This window comes from Arachis hypogaea, chromosome 2 (assembly GCF_003086295.3).
Source record: "Arachis hypogaea cultivar Tifrunner chromosome 2, arahy.Tifrunner.gnm2.J5K5, whole genome shotgun sequence".
Classification (NCBI taxonomy): domain Eukaryota; kingdom Viridiplantae; phylum Streptophyta; class Magnoliopsida; order Fabales; family Fabaceae; genus Arachis; species Arachis hypogaea.
Window position 1 is genome coordinate 62,600,578 of NC_092037.1, and position 21,484 is coordinate 62,622,061.

The 21,484-nt window shown below is 40.1% G+C and overlaps 2 non-coding genes across 2 annotated transcripts; both read right to left on the minus strand.

Moving 5' to 3' along the window:
• Positions 1-5,626: 5,626 nt before the first annotated feature.
• LOC112765579 (small nucleolar RNA R71) lies at positions 5,627-5,730 on the minus strand. Its single transcript, XR_003183835.1, has one exon. It is a non-coding gene; the product is annotated as a small nucleolar RNA R71 (small nucleolar RNA).
• A 7,116-nt stretch (positions 5,731-12,846) lies between these two features.
• LOC112766150 (small nucleolar RNA R71) lies at positions 12,847-12,954 on the minus strand. Its single transcript, XR_003184164.1, has one exon. It is a non-coding gene; the product is annotated as a small nucleolar RNA R71 (small nucleolar RNA).
• Between the last annotated feature and the right edge of the window lie 8,530 nt (positions 12,955-21,484).

The following is a 21,484-nucleotide window of genomic DNA, read 5'->3' on the forward strand; positions in this document are numbered from 1 at the left end:
TATTGTTCCAGCCGGGTGGCAAACAGTCTGAATTATCACTGATGCAGCCAGACAACTTCCTAGACCCATTCTGTTGAGCTCTACACCAACCTTTGCGTTTAAATGTTGGGCACACAACCATGTTGAACCTTGCAGGATAAATCTTATCTCTGACCATCTTCTTCTTACTCTTAATGTCACAGAGAGCTCTAAGTTGACCATCCGTCTCCAGTAGCCCATATTCAAGTGGAATTAGAAAGCTAAGGGATATGAATTTTACCCACTTGAATGTTGTGAAGGATGATGGCAACTTAGGGGGAGGCGTTTGATGAGCGGATAATTTGTACGCTTTTTGGCATTATTTTTAGTATGTTTTTAGTATGATTTAGTTAGTTTTTAGTATATTTTTATTAGTTTTTAATTAAAATTCACTTTTCTGGACTTTACTATGAGTTTGTGTGTTTTTCTGTGATTTCAGGTATTTTCTGGCTGAAATTGAGGGACCTGAGCAAAAATCTGATTCAGAGACTGAAAAGGACTGCAGATGCTATTGGATTCTGACCTCCCTGCACTCGAAGTAGATTTTCTGGAGCTACAGAAGCCCAATTGGCGCGCTCTCAACGGCGTTGGAAAGTAGACATCCTGGGCTTTCCAGCAATATATAATAGTCTATACTTTGCCCAAAATTTGATGGCCCAAACCGGCGTTCAAAGTCACCTTCAGAATTCCCAGTGTTAAACGCCGGAACTGGCACCAAAGTGGGAGTTAAACGCCCAAACTGGCACAAAAGCTGGCGTTTAACTCCAAGAGAAGTCTCTACACGAAAATGCTTCAATGCTCAGCCCAAGCACACACCAAGTGGGCCCGGAAGTGGATTTTTATGTCTTTTACTCATCTTTGTAATTCTTAAGCTACTAGTTCCCTATAAATAGGACCTTTTACTATTGTATTTTCATCTTCGGACATCTAGTTCTTAGATCAGATCTTGGTTCTTCTGGTTCCCTCTTTGGGACCAAAGCCAATGATCACTCTTGTTCTTATGTATTTTCAACGGTAGAGTTTCTACACACCATAGATTAAGGTGTGGAGCTCCGCTGTACCTCGAGTATTAATGCAATTACTATTGTTCTTCTATTCAATTCCGCTTGTTCTTGTTCCAAGATATCACTTGTTCTTCAACTTGATGAATGTGATGATCCATGACACTCATCATCATTCTCACCTATGAACGTGTGACTGACAACCACCTCCGTTCTACCTTAGATTGAGTGAATATCTCTTGGATTCCTGATACACGATGCATGGTTGATCGCCTGACAACCGAGTGCTCGCCTGACAACCGAGCCAGCCATTCCGTGAGATCAGAGTCTTCGTGGTATAGGCAAGAACGGATGGCGGCATTCAAGAGAATCCGGAAGGTCTAACCTTGTCTGTGGTATTCTGAGTAGGATTCAATGATTGAATGACTGTGACGTGCTTCAAACTCCTGAGGGCGGGGCATTAGTGACAGACGCAAAAGAATCACTGGATTCTATTCCGGCCTGATTGAGAACCGACAGATGGATAGCCGTGCCGTGACAGGGTGCGTTGAACATTTCCACTGAGAGGATGGGAGGTAGCCACTGACAACGGTGAAACCCTTGCATAAGCTTGCCATGGAAAGGAGTAAGAAGGATTGGATGAAGACAGTAGGAAAGCAGAGAGACGGAAGGGACAAGCATCTTCATACGCTTATCTGAAGCTCTCACCAATGATATACATAAGTATCTCTATCTTTATCTTTATCTTTTATTCATATATCACCCATACCCATTTGAGTCTGCCTGACTAAGATTTACAAGGTGACCATAGCTTGCTTCATACCAACAATCTCCGTGGGATCGACCCTTACTCGCGTAAGGTTTATTACTTGGACGACCCAGTGCACTTGCTGGTTAGTTGTGCGGAGTTATGATAAAGAGCTGAGATTGCAATGAGCGTACCATGTTGATGGCACCATTGATGATCACAATTTCGCCCACCAAGTTTTTGGCGCCGTTGCCGGGGATTGTTTCGTGTATGGACAACTGACGGTTCATCTTGTTGCTTAGATTAGGTATTTTTCAGAATTCTTAAGAATGAGTTCTAGAGTTTCATGATGATCTGTTGAAATCTGGCTGGCTGAGAAGCCATGTCTAATCTTATTGGACCAAGGTTTCAACTGATCATCACAAGAGCTTATTGATCTCTTTCAATCTTGTTATTGGAGCAATGATCTGCTAAGGCTTGGCTGGCCATTGGTCATGTCTAGTGTTTTGGACCGAAGCTTTCTTTGAAAGCTTGGCTGGCTGTGAAGCCATGTCTAATTCCTGGACAGAAGTCTTAGACTAGCATTGCAATGATTCCTGGAATCCAAATTGAGAATTCTGAAACCTTTATTTTCTATTTCCATATAATTTTCGAAAAATCCAAAAAAATTTTCAAAATCATAAAAACCAAAAATATTTTATGTTTCTTGTTTGAGTCTAGTGTCTAATTTTAAGTTTGGTGTCTTGCATGCATTGTTTATTTGATCTTGGTTCTATTTTCAAGTCAATAGTACAGGGAACTGAAGATTCAGAACATGCAGCAGAGGAATTACACAGAAAAAGCTGGGCGTTCAAAACGCCCAGTGAAGAAGGATAGACTGGCGTTTAAACGCCAGCCAGGGTGCCTGGTTGGGCGTTTAACGCCCAAAAGGGTAGTTGATGCCAAGGCATCTTAGGCTAGTTTCACTAGCATTTTTCTGTTAGTTTTAGTTGTTTTATACATTTTCTTGAGCTTAAAGTAACCAAGAATGGTTAAATGAATAACAAAGCAATGAACCATCCAAACAGTATGATTTTGATGCAAATTCCATGAGTTTTTAGTTATATTACTTGAATGCTATGAATGGAAGATTTCTCATGAAATTTTGCAAGACTTTGATGCAGTTGTTTGGATGATTTCAGGGAAGAAGAGGTTAGGCAAGGAAGCAACAAAATCAATAAAGGAAGCTTGAATATCACATGTGGAGTTTAAGCTCCAGTTTAAGTTCCAGTTTAAGCTCCAGTTTAAGCTCCAGTTTAAGCTTAAACTGGAGCTTAAACGCCAAAATCATGAAAGCTGAGGAAAAGCTGAAAGTGGCGTTTAACCTCCAGTTTAACCTTAAACTGGAAGTTAAACGCCAGAAATGGGAAATGCACCAGGGAGCCATTTCCGCGTTTAAGCTCCAGTTTAACCTTAAACTGGAGCTTAAACGTGTTCGACCAAAATCCACACTCCAGGGTTACTTTCTTCATTTCCACGTTTAAGCTTCAGTTTAACCTTAAACTGAAGCTTAAACGTGTTCGACAATTCCACACTCCAGGGTTGCCTTCTTCCATTTCCACGTTTAAGCTTCAGTTTAACCTTAAACTGAAGCTTAAACGTGATTGAATTATACCACCTCCAGGAGTGTCCAACGTTTAAGTTGCAGTTTAAGCTTAAACTGCAACTTAAACGCCACTAATTAAAAAGGTTTCTGGGCCAAAGATATTGTAGTTTAAGTTAGCATTTGAGTACAAACATTAACTTAAACGTACTCTGGTATGAAACCCAATTGAATATCATGGTTTATGGGATTGGGCCTGAAGAATTGATGAGTCTGGAATTTCAATTTGTTGAGTCATGTGTCATTACTTGATTATCACTAAGTTGGCCCAATGAATGTTACAGAATTGGATCAGCAGCCTCATCAGGATTATGGATCATAAACCCAAAGCAAAAGGAAATCAGGGAAAGGCCTCAAAGCCCAAGAAACACAACAGAAGCTCAATTTAGAAAGTGTATAAATAGGATAGAATTTAATTTGGTTAGGAGACGAGAAACTTTTGGATCATTTTGCTAGTTTTCATACTTTTTGTAATTGAATTCAGAGCTATGACTCACTAAACCCCTTTCATTGGGTTAGGGATCTCTATTGTAATTCAATGAATCAATAATAGTTTTTATCTTCTTCTTCAATCTTTTCTCTTGAATTTTGTTAGAAAGCTTCTCGATCTAATTCCATTGGTTAGTTGTCTTGGGAAAGAAACTATCCATAATTGGAATCCTTCGGAACCTTGGGAAAGGAATGGAGGATTCATGCTAGAGAAGCTTTCTCACAGTGAATTGGATTGGGGTTTGGATGGATATTGTGACATGTAATCCTACCAAATTGTGGTTCATGAAACTGTGTGGTATAATCAGTGATCGAGCATCATCTCTTCTTATGAACATTTAAACCAAGGGATTGGGAATTTGTTTGTCTTTAGAGAGAATTGGTGAGCCAAGGGATTGGGATCCAATCATATAAGATTGCCAAGCAAAATTCAATGAATGCATTGGTTGAGGAAGGGATAAAAATGTTTTGATTCGGAGATCTCAATATCTCCTGAAACCCAATGAATTCCCCATTTCTGATCTACCACTTTCTCTTTACATTCTGCAATTAAATTCATGCAATCACCCCGATCCCTTTTAATTTCAGCAATTTAGCTTCTCGCTCTTAATTCATGCAATTTAAGATTCCGCAATTTCAATTTCTTGCCATTTACGTTTCCAGTCAATTTTACATTCCGCAATTCTCATCTAAATCTTTATTCCGCTCAACTAGAACACACTTCTAATCCGAATTGCTCACTCAACCAATCCTTGTAGGATTCGACCTCACTCTATTGTGAGTTTTTACTTGACGATAACCGGTGCACTTGCCGGAAGAAATTTTTGCCGATCGTGCAATTTCCTAAAATCTTAGCTATCAAGTTTATGGCGCCGTTGCCGGGGATTGGTTTTCGATTGACAATTCTCAAATTGGAAGTTAACTAGATTGAGCATTTTTCTTGTTTTGTTAATTCAGTTCAAGTTACTTGTTGAATTTTAATTTCTGCACTCGGTTACTTGCTTTATTTCTTTATGCCTTTAAATTCAAGCAACTAACTCACTGACTCACTAACTATTTGAATTAATTCCTCAACTGCTCTAACCATACTCTTCCATTAACCAAGAGTATTTCACTTGTTTGTTGCCTGAGCTGTGTTCTTGTATGACAGGTAGGAGAGGAGAGACATCAACTCCTCCATATACCGAACCAGAAAGGACCCTTCATAAACTTAGAAGGGAAGCAAGAGGGAAGAGAGTAGTGGAAGAAGAAGAATCTGAAGGAGAATCTGAGGACAATTTTGAGGAAGCTCTAGATCTCAACATGGATAGAGAAGTTCACAACCATGAGAGAGCTGATGGAAACAATGCCATTCCCGAGAGGAGGGTTCTTGGTTCATACATAAACCCAACCTCTGGGAATTATGGTAGCAGCATTCAGAAACCACCCATTCAGGCCAACAATTTTGAACTCAAACCACAGCTGATATCACTGGTGGAGAATCATTGTTCATTTGGTGGGAGTGCTAATGAAGATCCAAACCAACATCTCACAAAATTTCTGAGAATTTGCGACACTGTGAAGTCCAATGGAGTCCAGGAAGATGCCTATAAACTGCTCTTGTTCCCATTTTCACTTAGGGACAAGGCAGCTAAGTGGCTGGAATCATTCCCAAAGGGGAGCCTAACAACCTGGGATGAGGTGGAAAGCAAGTTTCTGGCACGTTTTTACCCCCCACAAAAGGTCAATAGGCTTCGATCTGAAGTTCAGACCTTTAGACAACAAGATGGTGAAACTCTCTACGAGGCATGGGAGAGGTTCAAGGAGTTGACAAGGAAATGCCCACCAGACATGTTCCATGACTGGGTGCAATTGCATATTTTCTATGATGGACTTTCTTATGAATCAAGGAAGGCTGTAGACCATTCATCAGGAGGTTCATTGAACAGGAAAAAGACTGTGGAAGAAGCCATTGAAGTGATTGAGACAGTGGCTGAGAATGAGTACTACTATGCTTCAGAGAGACACAACACTAAGGGAGTCATGGAGCTGAACCATGTTGATACAATTCTAGCCCAAAACAAGGTGTTTGCCAAGCAACTAGTAGAGCTCACCAGGAAATTAGAAACAAATCAAGTGGCTGCAATACACACACAAGATCAAGAGGAAGTAAGCACTGAAGGAGGTGATTGGGAAGAGGCCAACTATGTGGGAAATCAACAAAGGCAACCATATGATCCACATTCCAACACTTACAACCCAGGCTGGAAAAACCACCCAAACTTTGGGTGGGGAAACCAGCAAACCCAACCACAAAACCACAAACCTTACAACCCCAACCAACATAACAATTCCACATACCAAAACTCCAACCAAAGATCATACCAAGCCACACAAAACACTTACTCCCAACCACCATATCATGGCCAAAATAATCAACCTGCCCAACCTAATCCGAACCAACAATTTCAAGATCAATTAAACAGGATAGAAGGAATGCTTGCAAACATGGGTCAGGACATAAGTGAGTTGAAAAGCTTTAGGGATGATGTGAGATCTACCTTAAGGAACCATGGTGAAAAACTCAAGAGGATGGAGTCTCGAGTAGGAGAGCTATCTCAACAGGCCCCCAAGTCAACTGCAGTGTTCCCTAGTGACACAGAAAAGAATCCTAAAGGGGAACAAAAGGGAGTGAGATGGGAAGAATGCAAGGCCATCACCATATTGAAGGAAGTCTTAGAAGAAGAAGGAATCAGACCCTCAGAACAGGAGCCAGAAATCTTGAAGGAAGGTGTGGAAGAAGCTAAGCAGGAAAGTGAAACTGAGCAAGCCAAGGAACTGCAAAATAAAGGCATGCTGGAAACATACCAACCAAAAGCACCATTTCCTCAGAGGTTAGGAGGAGGTGAAAAAGGGAAAACATATTCAAGGTTTTTAGAGACATTTAAGTCTCTCCATATCAATATTCCCTTTCTTGAGATTCTCCAGCAGATGCCTACACATATCAAGTATTTGAAGGAATTGCTGAGCAAGAAAAGAGTTTTGAAGGGAGGACAAACTGTAATAATGAACAAAGAATGCAGTGCCCTCATCAAGAAGGACATAGTCTCTAAGAAAACAGACCCAGGAAGTTTTCATATCCCCTGCATCATAGGGGAAACAAAAATTGACAGAGGATTCTGTGATCTAGGAGCTAGCATAAATGTGATGCCTCTAACTCTTATGAAGAGACTACAACTGAATGAGGTGAGATCCACCGATGTAATCATACAACTGGCTGACAAAACTCAGAAGCAAGCTGAAGGGGTAGTTGAGAATGTGCTGGTGAAAGTGGGAAATTATTTCTTCCCCACAGACTTTGTCATTTTGGACATGGAGGAAAGCTACCTACACTCTATCATTCTGGGAAGGCCATTTCTAGCCACTGCTAGAGCGCTCATAGATGTAGAACAAGGAGAGCTAATTTTGAGAATACATGATGAACAGCTCATTTTCCATGTTTTCAAACCTGCATCTGAGCCTGAACCAGAACCTGAAAAGCCTAAGGATGATAGTAGCCATCTGTGTTTGGAGGAAAGCAATCCAGCAACTGAAACTCTGAAACAGTCCTTGGAAGGCAAATAAGAATTGCAAGAGTTAAAGCCACAAGAATCAATAGAAACAGATCAGAAGGATCCTCCTGGCATAAGGTTCAATGAAGAAATCCTCAAGAGAGAGGGAAGAACTGTAAAGAAATTGCCAAGAGGGTGGAGAAACAAGAAAATTCCCACTGAAGGTTTCTCTCCGGGAGATAAAGTGATATCAAGTCATTATCTGCCAATCCCACCTGGCCTCAAAACCATTCCTTCCCAGCTCCCTCAAGTGTTCACAATCAGGAAAGTTCTTTCTATGGAACATTTGGAAATCATGAAGGAATCAAATGGGGACATTTTCATAGTGAGAGGAGAGGACATCAAGCACTACAATCCACCCTAACAAGGGACAACCGTCAAGCTAATGACGTTAAAGAAGCGCTTGTTGGGAGGCAACCCAACCTGAGGTAATACTCCTTTGCTGTTTCTTTTATTTGTTTCAATAAAAAGGTGAAGTAGTTTCTGTGCATTGCAAAGAATTAAGTTTGGTGTTTCACACCAAACAATGAATTCGTGGATCAATAATTCAAAGAGGAATGTGTGACTCTAAGTTTGGTGTTCCACCATACAGATCAACTGAACACAACAACCTTTGAATTATATGAAAGGAACAACCATTCTAAGCAATCACAGAAATGCTTAAAATCCTTAGCAGCAACTTCATTCCAAGGAGAATTCAAGGATTCAAAGAGCAGAGGAGTAAGTAGGAGACTAAGTTTGGTGTTCACACACCAACTTAAGACTCAGACACTTGCCCATACATAGTTGAGCTAACCACTCAAGTGCTTGAGAAGCAAGCAACTTCATCACTCTTTACAGGAAAGGAAACAAGGATCTTAGAAAGAACATGAAGCAACAACTAGGAGAAGAAGGAGAAATCAAATTGTTTCCTGGCAACAAAGAGAAAACAAGAAATTTCACAAGGTGGTGTTGTTCCTTGACCATTCTTTAAAAGGCAAACAAAAGCATGCTTGTTCTGGTTTAAACTGTAATTGTTGAATCTTTCTGGAATGTGAAGTTTTTAGTATGAGTGTTGGTTTACTGCTTTGAATAAAGTGAATGCCTAGATGTTTGGATATAACTTCACCTTCTTAAACAAATGCTTGCCATGCTTGTTCTGTTTCCAAAAATAAAAGAAAAGTTGAACAAAAGTAACTTGGCTCAATTAGTGACAAATCAAGTAGAATTAAGTGGTGGTATGCATGCTTGATTGTTTAGTCAGATCACTGGAAATTGAGTGTAGAATTATCATTTTTGTGTAGAAGTTTGAATACTGTCTATGGATCTTGATGAATAAATGTCTTTGGCCATGAAAAAGAAAGAAAAAGAAGAAGAAAAAGCCACTGAAAAAGGGCAACCAAAAAGCAAAAAAAAAAATTGAGAAAATAAGCTAGGCACCAATGGTTTGAACTTCTGAGACAAATGCCTGTGGTGTTTATGTATTAAGGATATGCTTGGATGAATAGGTTCTGAGGAGTGTTTCAACACTTGGTAACTTAGGTTAACTAACCCGGGATTATCAACCAAAAGTCCATTATCAAGAGCAACCTAAATACAAAACATTTAGTCACACAAAGAGGTGCTGGGCACCAATGTCTCAAGAAGAAATGTGAACTAAAATGCCTGTAGTGGATATGTGTAGTGCACTGATAAGAAAAAGAAAATGCCAAAGGCTTGTGCAACACAGACACTGAGCAAACAAGGAGCAAAGGAGCTCTAAGAAAAAGAAAAACAAAGAAGGGAAAAGTGCCAAGGACATAAGAATAACAAGAGGCCATAGCAGTGTTTGATGGATGCAATGAAAAAGTGATAATCTTACCTGATAAGAATGAAAAAAGTGATGCTGCAACTTTTTGCATAAAACCCTTCTGATGAACTTCAAGTGCTTACTAATATAGCCAATGTAATTGCTTTCTGTTTCATACTTTCTTCTCAAATAACTCAGGACTTGCTTAGGGACAAGCAAGTATTAGGTTTGGTGTTGTGATGCCAAGGCATCTTAGGCTAGTTTCACTAGCATTTTTCTGTTAGTTTTAGTTGTTTTATGCATTTTCTTGAGCTTAAAGTAACCAAGAATGGTTAAATGAATAACAAAGCAATGAACCATCCAAACAGTATGATTTTGATGCAAATTCCATGAGTTTTTAGTTATATTACTTGAATGCTATGAATGGAAGATTTCTCATGAAATTTTGCAAGACTTTGATGCAGTTGTTTGGATGATTTCAGGGAAGAAGAGGTTAGGCAAGGAAGCAACAAAATCAATAAAGGAAGCTTGAATATCACATGTGGAGTTTAAGCTCCAGTTTAAGTTCCAGTTTAAGCTCCAGTTTAAGCTCCAGTTTAAGCTCCAGTTTAAGCTTAAACTGGAGCTTAAACGCCAAAATCATGAAAGCTGAGGAAAGGCTGAAAGTGGCGTTTAACCTCCAGTTTAACCTTAAACTGGAAGTTAAACGCCAGAAATGGGAAATGCACCAGGGAGCCATTTCCGCGTTTAAGCTCCAGTTTAACCTTAAACTGGAGCTTAAACGTGTTCGACCAAAATCCACACTCCAGGGTTACTTTCTTCATTTCCACGTTTAAGCTTCAGTTTAACCTTAAACTGAAGCTTAAACGTGTTCGACAATTCCACACTCCAGGGTTGCCTTCTTCCATTTCCATGTTTAAGCTTCAGTTTAACCTTAAACTGAAGCTTAAACGTGATTGAATTATACCACCTCCAGGAGTGTCCAACGTTTAAGTTGCAGTTTAAGCTTAAACTGCAACTTAAACGCCACTAATTAAAAAGGTTTCTGGGCCAAAGATATTGCAGTTTAAGTTAGCATTTGAGTACAAACATTAACTTAAACGTACTCTGGTATGAAACCCAATTGAATATCATGGTTTATGGGATTGGGCCTGAAGAATTGATGAGTCTGGAATTTCAATTTGTTGAGTCATGTGTCATTACTTGATTATCACTAAGTTGGCCCAATGAATGTTACAGAATTGGATCAGCAGCCTCATCAGGATTATGGATCATAAACCCAAAGCAAAAGGAAATCAGGGAAAGGCCTCAAAGCCCAAGAAACACAACAGAAGCTCAATTTAGAAAGTGTATAAATAGGATAGAATTTAATTTGGTTAGGAGACGAGAAACTTTTGGATCATTTTGCTAGTTTTCATACTTTTTGTAATTGAATTCAGAGCTATGACTCACTAAACCCCTTTCATTGGGTTAGGGAGCTCTATTGTAATTCAATGAATCAATAATAGTTTTTATCTTCTTCTTCAATCTTTTCTCTTGAATTTTGTTAGAAAGCTTCTCGATCTAATTCCATTGGTTAGTTGTCTTGGGAAAGAAACTATCCATAATTGGAATCCTTCGGAACCTTGGGAAAGGAATGGAGGATTCATGCTAGAGAAGCTTTCTCACAGTGAATTGGATTGGGGTTTGGATGGATATTGTGACATGTAATCCTACCAAATTGTGGTTCATGAAACTGTGTGGTATAATCAGTGATCGAGCATCATCTCTTCTTATGAACATTTAAACCAAGGGATTGGGAATTTGTTTGTCTTTAGAGAGAATTGGTGAGCCAAGGGATTGGGATCCAATCATATAAGATTGCCAAGCAAAATTCAATGAATGCATTGGTTGAGGAAGGGATAAAAATGTTTTGATTCGGAGATCTCAATATCTCCTGAAACCCAATGAATTCCCCATTTCTGATCTACCACTTTCTCTTTACATTCTGCAATTAAATTCATGCAATCACCCCGATCCCTTTTAATTTCAGCAATTTAGCTTCTCGCTCTTAATTCATGCAATTTAAGATTCCGCAATTTCAATTTCTTGCCATTTACGTTTCCAGTCAATTTTACATTCCGCAATTCTCATCTAAATCTTGATTCCGCTCAACTAGAACACACTTCTAATCCGAATTGCTCACTCAACCAATCCTTGTGGGATTCGATCTCACTCTATTGTGAGTTTTTACTTGATGATAACCGGTGCACTTGCCGGAAGGAATTTTTGCCGATCGTGCAATTTCCTAAAATCGTAGCTATCAGTAGTGCATTGGGTGTTAAACGCCAGAATGTGCACCATTCTGGACGTTTAACGCCAGGATGGCACAAGAGGGAAGATTTTGTTTTCAAATCAATTTTTTTCAAGTTTTCAAAGTTTTTCAAAATCAAATCTCTTTCAAATCATATCTTTTCAATCAAATCTTTTTCAAAATCAATTTCTTTCCTTTTTCAAAGATACTTGCTAACAATTAATGATTGATTGAACATTTCAAGTATGATGCCTTTTCCGTTGAGAGAGGTTTAATGTTTGAATCATATCTTTTCTTGTTAGGCAAGTCATTAATTTTTAAAATCAAATCTTTTTAAAATTGTTTTCAAATCATATCTTTTCAATCATATCTTTTTAAAAACCATAACTTTTCAATCATATCTTTTTAATCACATCTTTTTCAAAATAGTTTTCAATCATATCTTTTTAAATTCTAAGTTCAAAATCTTTTTCAAAAATTACTTTATTTCCCACTTTTAGTTTTCGAAAATTATTAATCAATTTTTCAAAATGTTTTTAAAATCTTTTTAATTAATTTTCGAAAAATCTCTTCCCCTCTTCTCACATCCTTCTAATTATGGAGTACCACTCCTCCTCAATGCACAATTCGAACTCTATCTGACTAAGTTCGAATTCTTCTCCTTCTTCCTTCTATTTTTCTTTTTTTCTGACACCTCAAGGAATCTCTATACTGTGATACAGAGGATTCCATATTTTCTTGTTCTCTTCTCTTTCATATGAGCAGGAACAAAGACAAAAGCATTCTTGTTGAAGCTGACCCTGAACCTGAAAGGACCTTGAAGCGAAAGCTAAGAGAAGCTAAGGCACAACTCTCTGTAGAGGACCTAACAGAAATCTTCAAAGAAGAAGACATGGCAGCCGAAAACAACAACAATGCAAACAATGCAAGGAAGGTGCTGGGTGACTTTACTGCACCTACTCTCGACTTCTATGGGAGAAGCATCTCTATCCCTGCCATTGGAGCAAACAACTTTGAGCTTAAGCCTCAATTAGTTTCTCTAATGCAACAGAATTGCAAGTTCCATGGACTTCCATTGGAAGATCCTCATCAGTTCTTAGCTGAATTCTTGCAAATCTGTGACACTGTCAAGACTAATGGGGTTGACCCTGAGGTCTACAGACTTATGCTATTCCTTTTTGCTGTAAGAGACAGAGCTAGGACATGGTTGGACTCACAACCTAAAGAAAGCCTGGACTCATGGGAAAAGCTAGTCAATGCCTTCTTGGCAAAGTTCTTTCCACCTCAAAAATTGAGTAAGCTTAGAGTGGAAGTCCAAACCTTCAGACAGAAGGATGGAGAATCCCTCTATGAAGCTTGGGAAAGATACAAACAATTGATCAGAAAATGTCCTTCTGACATGCTTTCTGAATGGAGCATCATAGGTATTTTCTATGATGGTCTCTCTGAACTATCCAAGATGTCTTTGGATAGCTCTGCTGGAGGATCTCTTCATCTGAAGAAGACGCCTACAGAAGCTCAAGAGCTAATTGAAATGGTTGCAAATAACCAATTCATGTACACTTCTGAAAGGAATCCTGTGAACAATGGGACTAATCAGAAGAAAGGAGTTCTTGAGATTGATACTCTGAATGCCATATTGGCTCAGAATAAAATATTGACTCAACAAGTCAATTTGATTTCTCAAAGTCTGTCTGGAATGCAAAATGCACCAAGCAGTACTAAGGATGCTTCATCTGAAGAAGAAGCTTATGATCCTGAGAACCCTTCAATGGAAGAGGTGAATTACATGGGAGAACCCTATGGAAACACCTATAATTTTTCATGGAGAAATCACCCAAATTTCTCATGGAAGGATCAACAGAGACCTCAACAAGGTTTCAACAACAATAATGGTGGAAGAAACAGGTTTAGCAATGGCAAGCCTTTTCCATCATCTTCTTAGCAATAGACAGAGAATTCTAAGCAGAGCCACTCTGACTTAGCAACCATGGTCTCTGATCTGATCAAAACCACTCAAAGTTTCATGAATGAAACAAGGTCCTCCATTAGGAATTTGGAGGCACAAGTGGGACAGCTGAGCAAGAAAATTACTGAACTCCCTCCTAGTACTCTTCCAAGTAATACAGAAGAAAATCCAAAAGGAGAGTGCAAGGCCATCAACATGGCCGAATTTGAAGAGGAAGGAGAGGAAGTGAACGCCACTGAGGAAGACCTCAATAGGCGTGCACTGACCTCCACTAAGTTCCCCAATGAGGAACCATGGGAATCTGAGGCTCAAAATGAGACCATAGAGATTCCATTGGACTTGCTTCTGCCTTTCATGAGCTCTGATGAGTATTCCTCCTCTGAAGAGGATGAGTATGTCACTGAAGAGCAAGTTGCTACATACCTTGGAGCAATCATGAAGCTAAATGACAAGTTATTTGGAAATGAGACTTGGGAGGATGAACCCCCTTTGCTCACCAAAGAACTGGATGACTTGTCTAGGCAAAAATTACCTCAAAAGAGGCAGGACCCTGGGAAGTTCTCCATACCTTGTACCATAGGCACCATGACCTTCAAGAAGGCTCTGTGTGACTTAGGGTCAAGTGTAAACCTCATGCCTCTCTCTGTAATGGAGAAGCTAGGGATCTTTGAGGTACAAGCTGCAAGAATCTCACTAGAGATGGCAGACAATTCAAGAAAACAAGCTTATGGACTTGTAGAGGATGTTTTGGTAAAGATTGAAGACCATTACATCCCTGCTGATTTCATAGTCCTAGAGACTGGGAAGTGCATGGATGAATCTATCATCCTTGGCGGACCCTTCCTAGCCACAGCTAAGGCTGTGATTGATGTTGATAGAGGCGAACTGATCATTCAAGTGAATAAAGAATCTTTTGTGTTTAAGGCTCAAGGATATCCCTCTGTCACCATGGAGAGGAAGCATGAAGAGCTTCTCTCAAATCAGAGCCAAACAGAGCCCCCACAGTCAAACTCTAAGTTTGGTGTTGGGAGGCCACAACCAAACTCTAAGTTTGGTGTTGAACCCCCACATTCAAACTCTAAGTTTGGTGTTGGGAGGTTCCAACATTGCTCTGAGCATTTGTGAGGCTCCATGAGAGCCCTCTGTCAAGCTACTGACATTAAAGAAGCGCTTGTTGGGAGGCAACCCAATGTCATATTTTATCTATGTTCCTTTGTTATTTTATGTTTTCTGTAGGTTGATGATCATGAGAAGTCACAAAATCAATTGAAAAAGCAAAAACAGAATGAAAAACAGGAAGAAAAATAGCACACCCTGGAGGAAGAACCTACTGGCGTTTAAACGCCAGTAAGGCTAGCAGATGGGCGTTTAACGCCCAGTCTGGCACCATTCTGGGCGTTTAACGCCAGAAAGGGGCACCAGACTGGCGTTAAACGCCAGGAAAGGGCAAGAACCTGGCGTTAAATGCCAGAAATGGGCACCAGCCCGGCGTTTAACGCCAGAATTGGCTCAAAACGCATTTTTGCATGCCATTTGGTGCAGGGATGACGTTTTCTTGACACCTCAAGATCTGTGGACCCCACAGGATCCCCACCAACCCCACCACTCTCTCCCTTCTTCACCCATTCACCAATCACCTCAACACCTCTTCCCCAAAAACCCTTCACCTATCAAATCCTATCTTTCTCTTCACCACTCACATCCATCCTTCATAAAACCCCACCTACCTCACCCTTCAAATTCAAACCACTTTCCCTCCCAAACCTACCCATACATGACCGAACCATGAGCCCCCCCTCTCCTATATAAACCCTTCTTCACCCCTTCATTTTCACACAACCTAAACACCACTTCTCCCCCTCTTTGGCCGAACACAAAGCCATTCCCTTCTTCCTCATTTCTTCTTCTTCTACTCTCTTCTTTCTTCTTTTGCTCGAGGACGAGCAAACCTTTTAAGTTTGGTGTGGTAAAAGCATTGTTTTTTATTTTTCCATAACCATTTATGGCATCCAAGGCCGGAGAAACCTCTAGAAAGAGGAAAGGGAAGGCAAAAGCTTCCACCTCCGAGTCATGGGAGATGGAGAGATTCATCTCAAGGGTGCATCAAGACCACTTCTATGAAGTTGTGGCCTTGAAGAAGGTGATCCCCGAGGTCCCTTTTTCACTCAAAAAGAGTGAATATCCGAAGACCCGACATGAGATCCGAAGAAGAGGTTGGGAAGTTCTTACCAACCCCATTCAACAAGTCGGAATCTCAATGGTTCAAGAGTTCTATGCCAATGCATGGATCACCAAGAACCATGATCAAAGTGTGAACCCGGATCCAAAGAATTGGCTTACTATGGTTCGGGGGAAATACTTGGATTTTAGTCCGGAAAATATAAGGTTGGCATTCAACTTGCCTATGATGCAAGGAGATGAACATCCTTACACAAGAAGGGTCAACTTTGATCAAAGGTTGGAACAAGTCCTCACTGACATTTGTGAAGAGGGCACCCAATGGAAGAGAGATTCAAGAGGGAAGCCGGTCCAATTGAGAAGGCATGACCTCAAGCCCATGGCTAGAGGATGGTTGGAGTTTATCCAACGCTCAATCATTCCCACTAGCAACCGGTCTGAAGTTACTCTAGACCGAGCCATCATGATCCATAGCATCATGATTGGAGAAGAAGTGGAAGTTCATGAGGTTATAGCCCAAGAACTTTATAAGGTGGCGGACAAGTCCTCTACCTTGGCAAGGTTAGCCTTTCCTCACCTCATTTGTCACCTCTGTTATTCAGTTGGAGTTGACATAGAGGGAGACATCCCCATTGATGAGGACAAGCCCATTACTAAGAAGAGGATGGAGCAAACAAGAGACCCCTCTCATCATGAGATCCCTGAGATGCCTCAAGGGATGCACTTTCCTCCACAAGACTATTGGGAGCAACTGAACACCTCCCTAGGAGAATTGAGTTCCAACATGGGACAACTAAGGGTGGAGCACCAAGAACATTCCATCCTCCTCCATGAAATTAGAGAAGATCAAAGAATCATGAGAGAGGAGCAACAAAGACAAGGAAGAGACATTGAGGAGCTCAAGCACTCCATAAGACCTTCAAGAGGAAGAACAAGCCGCCATCACTGAGGTGGACCCGTTCTTTAATCTCCTTGTTCTTTATTTTCCTGTTTTTCAAAAATTTCATGCTTATGTTTGTCTATGTTTGTGTCTTATGATCATTAGTGTCTTAGTGTCTATGCCTTAAAGTTATGAATGTCCTATGAATCCATCACCTTTCTTAAATAAACAATGTTCTTAAATTGAAAAAGAGAAGAATTGCATGAATTTCAGATTTTATAACAGATTAATTATTTTGATGTGGAGGCAACACTTTTGTTTTCTGAATGTATGCTTAAACAGTGCATATGTCTTTTGAATTTGTGGTTCATGAATGTTGGCTCTTGAAAGAATGATGAAAAAGGAGACATGTTACTGAGGATCTAAAAAATCATAAAAATGATTCTTGAAGCAAGAAAAAGCAGTGAATACAAAAAAAAAAGGAGAAAAACGAAAAAAAAAGGGAGAAAAAGAAAAAGAAAGAAAAAGAAAGAAATAAAGTTGTGATCCAAGGCAAAAATAGTGTGCTTAAGAACCCTAGACACCTCTAATTGGGGACTCTAGCAAAGCTGAGTCACAATCTGAAAAGGTTCACCCAATTATGTGTCTGTGGCATGTATGTATCCGGTGGTAATACTGGAAGACAGAGTGCTTTGGGCCACAGCCAAGACTCAATAAGTAGCTGTGTTCAAGAATCATCATACTTAACTAGGAGAATCAATAACACTATCTGGATTCTGAGTTCCTAAAGAAGCCAATCATTCTGAATTTCAAAGGATAGAGTGAGATGCCAAAACTATTCAGAGGCAAAAAGCTAAAAGCCCCGTTCATCTAATTAATACTGATCTTCATAGATGTTTTTGGAATTCATTGCATATTCTCTTCTTTTATCTTATTTGATTTTCGGTTGCTTGAGGACAAGCAACAATTTAAGTTTGGTGTTGTGATGAGCGGATAATTTGTACGCTTTTTGGCATTATTTTTAGTATGTTTTTAGTATGATTTAGTTAGTTTTTAGTATATTTTTATTAGTTTTTAATTAAAATTCACTTTTCTGGACTTTACTATGAGTTTGTGTGTTTTTCTGTGATTTCAGGTATTTTCTGGCTGAAATTGAGGGACCTGAGCAAAAATCTGATTCAGAGACTGAAAAGGACTGCAGATGCTGTTGGATTCTGACCTCCCTGCACTCGAAGTGGATTTTCTGGAGCTACAGAAGCCCAATTGGCGCGCTCTCAACGGCGTTGGAAATAGACATCCTGGGCTTTCCAGCAATATATAATAGTCCATACTTTGCCCAAGATTTGATGGCCCAAACCGGCGTTCAAAGTCACCTTCAGAATTCCCAGCGTCAAACGCCGGAACTGGCACCAAAGTGGGAGTTAAACGCCCAAACTGGCACAAAAGCTGGCGTTTAACTCCAAGAGAAGTCTCTACACGAAAATGCTTCAATGTTCAGCCCAAGCACACACCAAGTGGGCCCGGAAGTGGATTTTTATGTCTTTTACTCATCTTTGTAATTCTTAAGCTACTAGTTCCCTATAAATAGGACCTTTTACTATTGTATTTTCATCTTCGGACATCTAGTTCTTAGATCAGATCTTGGTTCTTCTGGTTCCCTCTTTGGGACCAAAGCCAATGATCACTCTTGTTCTTATGTATTTTCAACGGTGGAGTTTCTACACACCATAGATTAAGGTGTGGAGCTCTGCTGTACCTCGAGTATTAATGCAATTACTATTGTTCTTCTATTCAATTCCGCTTGTTCTTGTTCCAAGATATCACTTGTTCTTCAACTTGATGAATGTGATGATCCGTGACACTCATCATCATTCTCACCTATGAACGTGTGACTGACAACCACCTCCGTTCTACCTTAGATTGAGTGAATATCTCTTGGATTCCTGATACACGATGCATGGTTGATCGCCTGACAACCGAGTGCTCGCCTGACAACCGAGCCAGCCATTCCATGAGATCAGAGTCTTCGTGGTATAGGCAAGAACTGATGGCGGCATTCAAGAGAATCCGGAAGGTCTAACCTTCTCTGTGGTATTCTGAGTAGGATTCAATGATTGAATGACTGTGACGTGCTTCAAACTCCTGAGGGCGGGGCGTTAGTGACAGACGCAAAAGAATCACTGGATTCTATTCCGGCCTGATTGAGAACCGACAGATGGATAGCCGTGCCGTGACAGGGTGCGTTGAACATTTCCACTGAGAGGATGGGAGGTAGCCACTGACAACGGTGAAACCCTTGCATAAGCTTGCCATGGAAAGGAGTAAGAAGGATTGGATGAAGACAGTAGGAAAGCAGAGAGACGGAAGGGACAAGCATCTTCATACGCTTATCTGAAGCTCTCACCAATGATATACATAAGTATCTCTATCTTTATCTTTATGTTTTATTCATATATCACCCATACCCATTTGAGTCTGCCTGACTAAGATTTACAAGGTGACCATAACTTGCTTCATACCAACAATCTCCGTGGGATCGACCCTTACTCGCGTAAGGTTTATTACTTGGACGACCCAGTGCACTTGCTGGTTAGTTGTGCGGAGTTGTGATAAAGAGTTGAGATTGCAATGAGCGTACCATGTTGATGGCGCCATTGATGATCACAATTTCGCCCACCAGTGTTTCTAATGAACGTGCAAGCTCCACTCCCTTGTGCTCTTCTTCGACATCTTCCACCTCTTTGTAATCTTCAATATCAACCTCTTCCTTTTGGTGAATTTCTTCCAATTTAATCTCTTCTTCATTGTTCACCAAGGGCATGGGATGTTGTGTTTCATCTTCTTTAAACTCCATATCAAGTCCAATGGAAGAGGATTCAAATATAGATAAGAATTCATCAATGATTGAATCCATCTCTTGATCGTCTCCTTCAAAGTCTTCAACTATGATATGCTTTGGAGGTTGTACACCCTCCTCAACATCAGCTTCAAACGTCTTTGAAGGGTGCTCTATAACTTGATTTTCCCATGGAGGTTCAGCATCTCCTAAGTCTTCAACCACTGCCTCCTCTTCTTCTTCAATAATTCTGGCTTCCTCCACTTGTTCCAATATCAAATCGTGCTGCTCACTATCCACCGGAGTGCCCACTTTCTCCTTCCTGCTACATTCTTCAGTAGATTCTCCACATGAAACCATGGGGGTTCTTTGAATGTCCGAACGTCAGAAAGGTAATCGATTTCTTTCTTGATCCAGGTATTTAAGTATGCAATTGTATTCGTCCTCGATGATTTTCTTTTCAACTATTTCTTCACCTTTAAGCACAAAATCCTCCTTGTTGTCTTCTTTCACTAGTTCTTCAACCGCACTGTCAACTTCAAGGGTGTCTACTACCTTCACCTTTAGTGCCTCCTCTAGCTCCTTATGAAGTATGGATTCGTGAAGATGATCCCTTCTCTCTCGTTCTATGTCAATAGTATCAGTGGGATCATGTTGCTCTTGGATTGATGGGTGTTGGTGCTCTTCCATGGATGGTGGTGATGGGATGGGTGGATCATTATGTGGTTGAGATAGAAGTGCAGTGGAGCTTGAGGGTTGAATATTGGGTGTAGAGGGTTGGCCCAAGCGGGATATAAGTGCTTGAAGAGTAGAGGCGAGACTAGTGATAGAGGCAAGTTTGCTTTCCATGGAGGTTTGGGGTGGATAGGAGGGTGCATTTATTGGGAGAGAAGGTTCATAATACGGAAGTGGTTCCTCTTGATAAGAATATGGAGATGGTGTATATTGAGGTGGTGGTTCTGGGTATGGTTCATATGGTGGTTGGTGTGGTGAATAGGGATTGGGGTCATATGGAGGTGAATGGTGGAAAGGGGCTTGTGAGTGTGGTGGTTCAAAATTATGTTGTGAGGATGGTCTCTGAGCATACGGTGGGGCTTGTTGGTAATTACAAGGTTGTCCACCATATCTTACAGCTGGGTATGCATTGTAGAACGGTTGTTGTCCATGATATCTTGGAGGGTGTTGTTGCCTAAAGGGTTGATTAGATCCTCTTGGCTCCATCCATCCTTGATTGGTCTGACCTTGATGCATATCCCTGCTGTGGTTTCTATTTCCTTCAACAAAGTTAGAACCAAACTCAAAGCGAGAGGGGTGAAAATTCATAGTAGTTATCAGAAATAAGGGGGGAAAAGGAGAAAGAAATAAACAAATAAAAGAAAAATATTTTTTTTTTGAAAAAAATATTTACAATAACCAATAATAAGGCACACGTTTGCAATTCCCCAGCAACGACGCCATTTTGATGAGAGAACTTTTGCGTGGTCTAGAATTCAGAATAAATTCCCGTTGCAAGTATAGCTTCTAAACCAACAAAAGTCCTTTCATACAAACGTTTTGGTTGTCACAAGTAACAAACCCCTTTTTAAAATTGATAACCGAGTATTTAAACCTCGGGTCGTCTTCTCAAGGAATTGTAGGGAGGTATGTTCTTATTATTGGTTATGAGTTTGTTAATTGGGGTTTTGAAGTTTGGGCAATGGGCACAATTCTATTTAAATGACAAGTAAAATAAATTAACAATAATAAAATCTCTTGGCAAGGTATAAGAACTGGAAATCCTATCCTAGTTATCCTTATCAATTGTGATGAGAATTGAATTTTTCTCCCACTTTATTAACCTCTAACTATGAAGGCAAGTTAAGTGGATGAATTAATTCGAATCCTCAAGTCCTAGTCTTTCCTTGGAAAAAGTTAGAGTTATTGGATCTCGAATCAATTCTTGAAGAATTCCAATTTTCAATCAACAATGAGTTTGATAACTCAAGAGTCACCAATTAATCAACCAAAGCCAAAAGGGAAAATATCTAAATTAAATTAAAAGCATTCATGTAAATAAAGCAATCAAACTACGT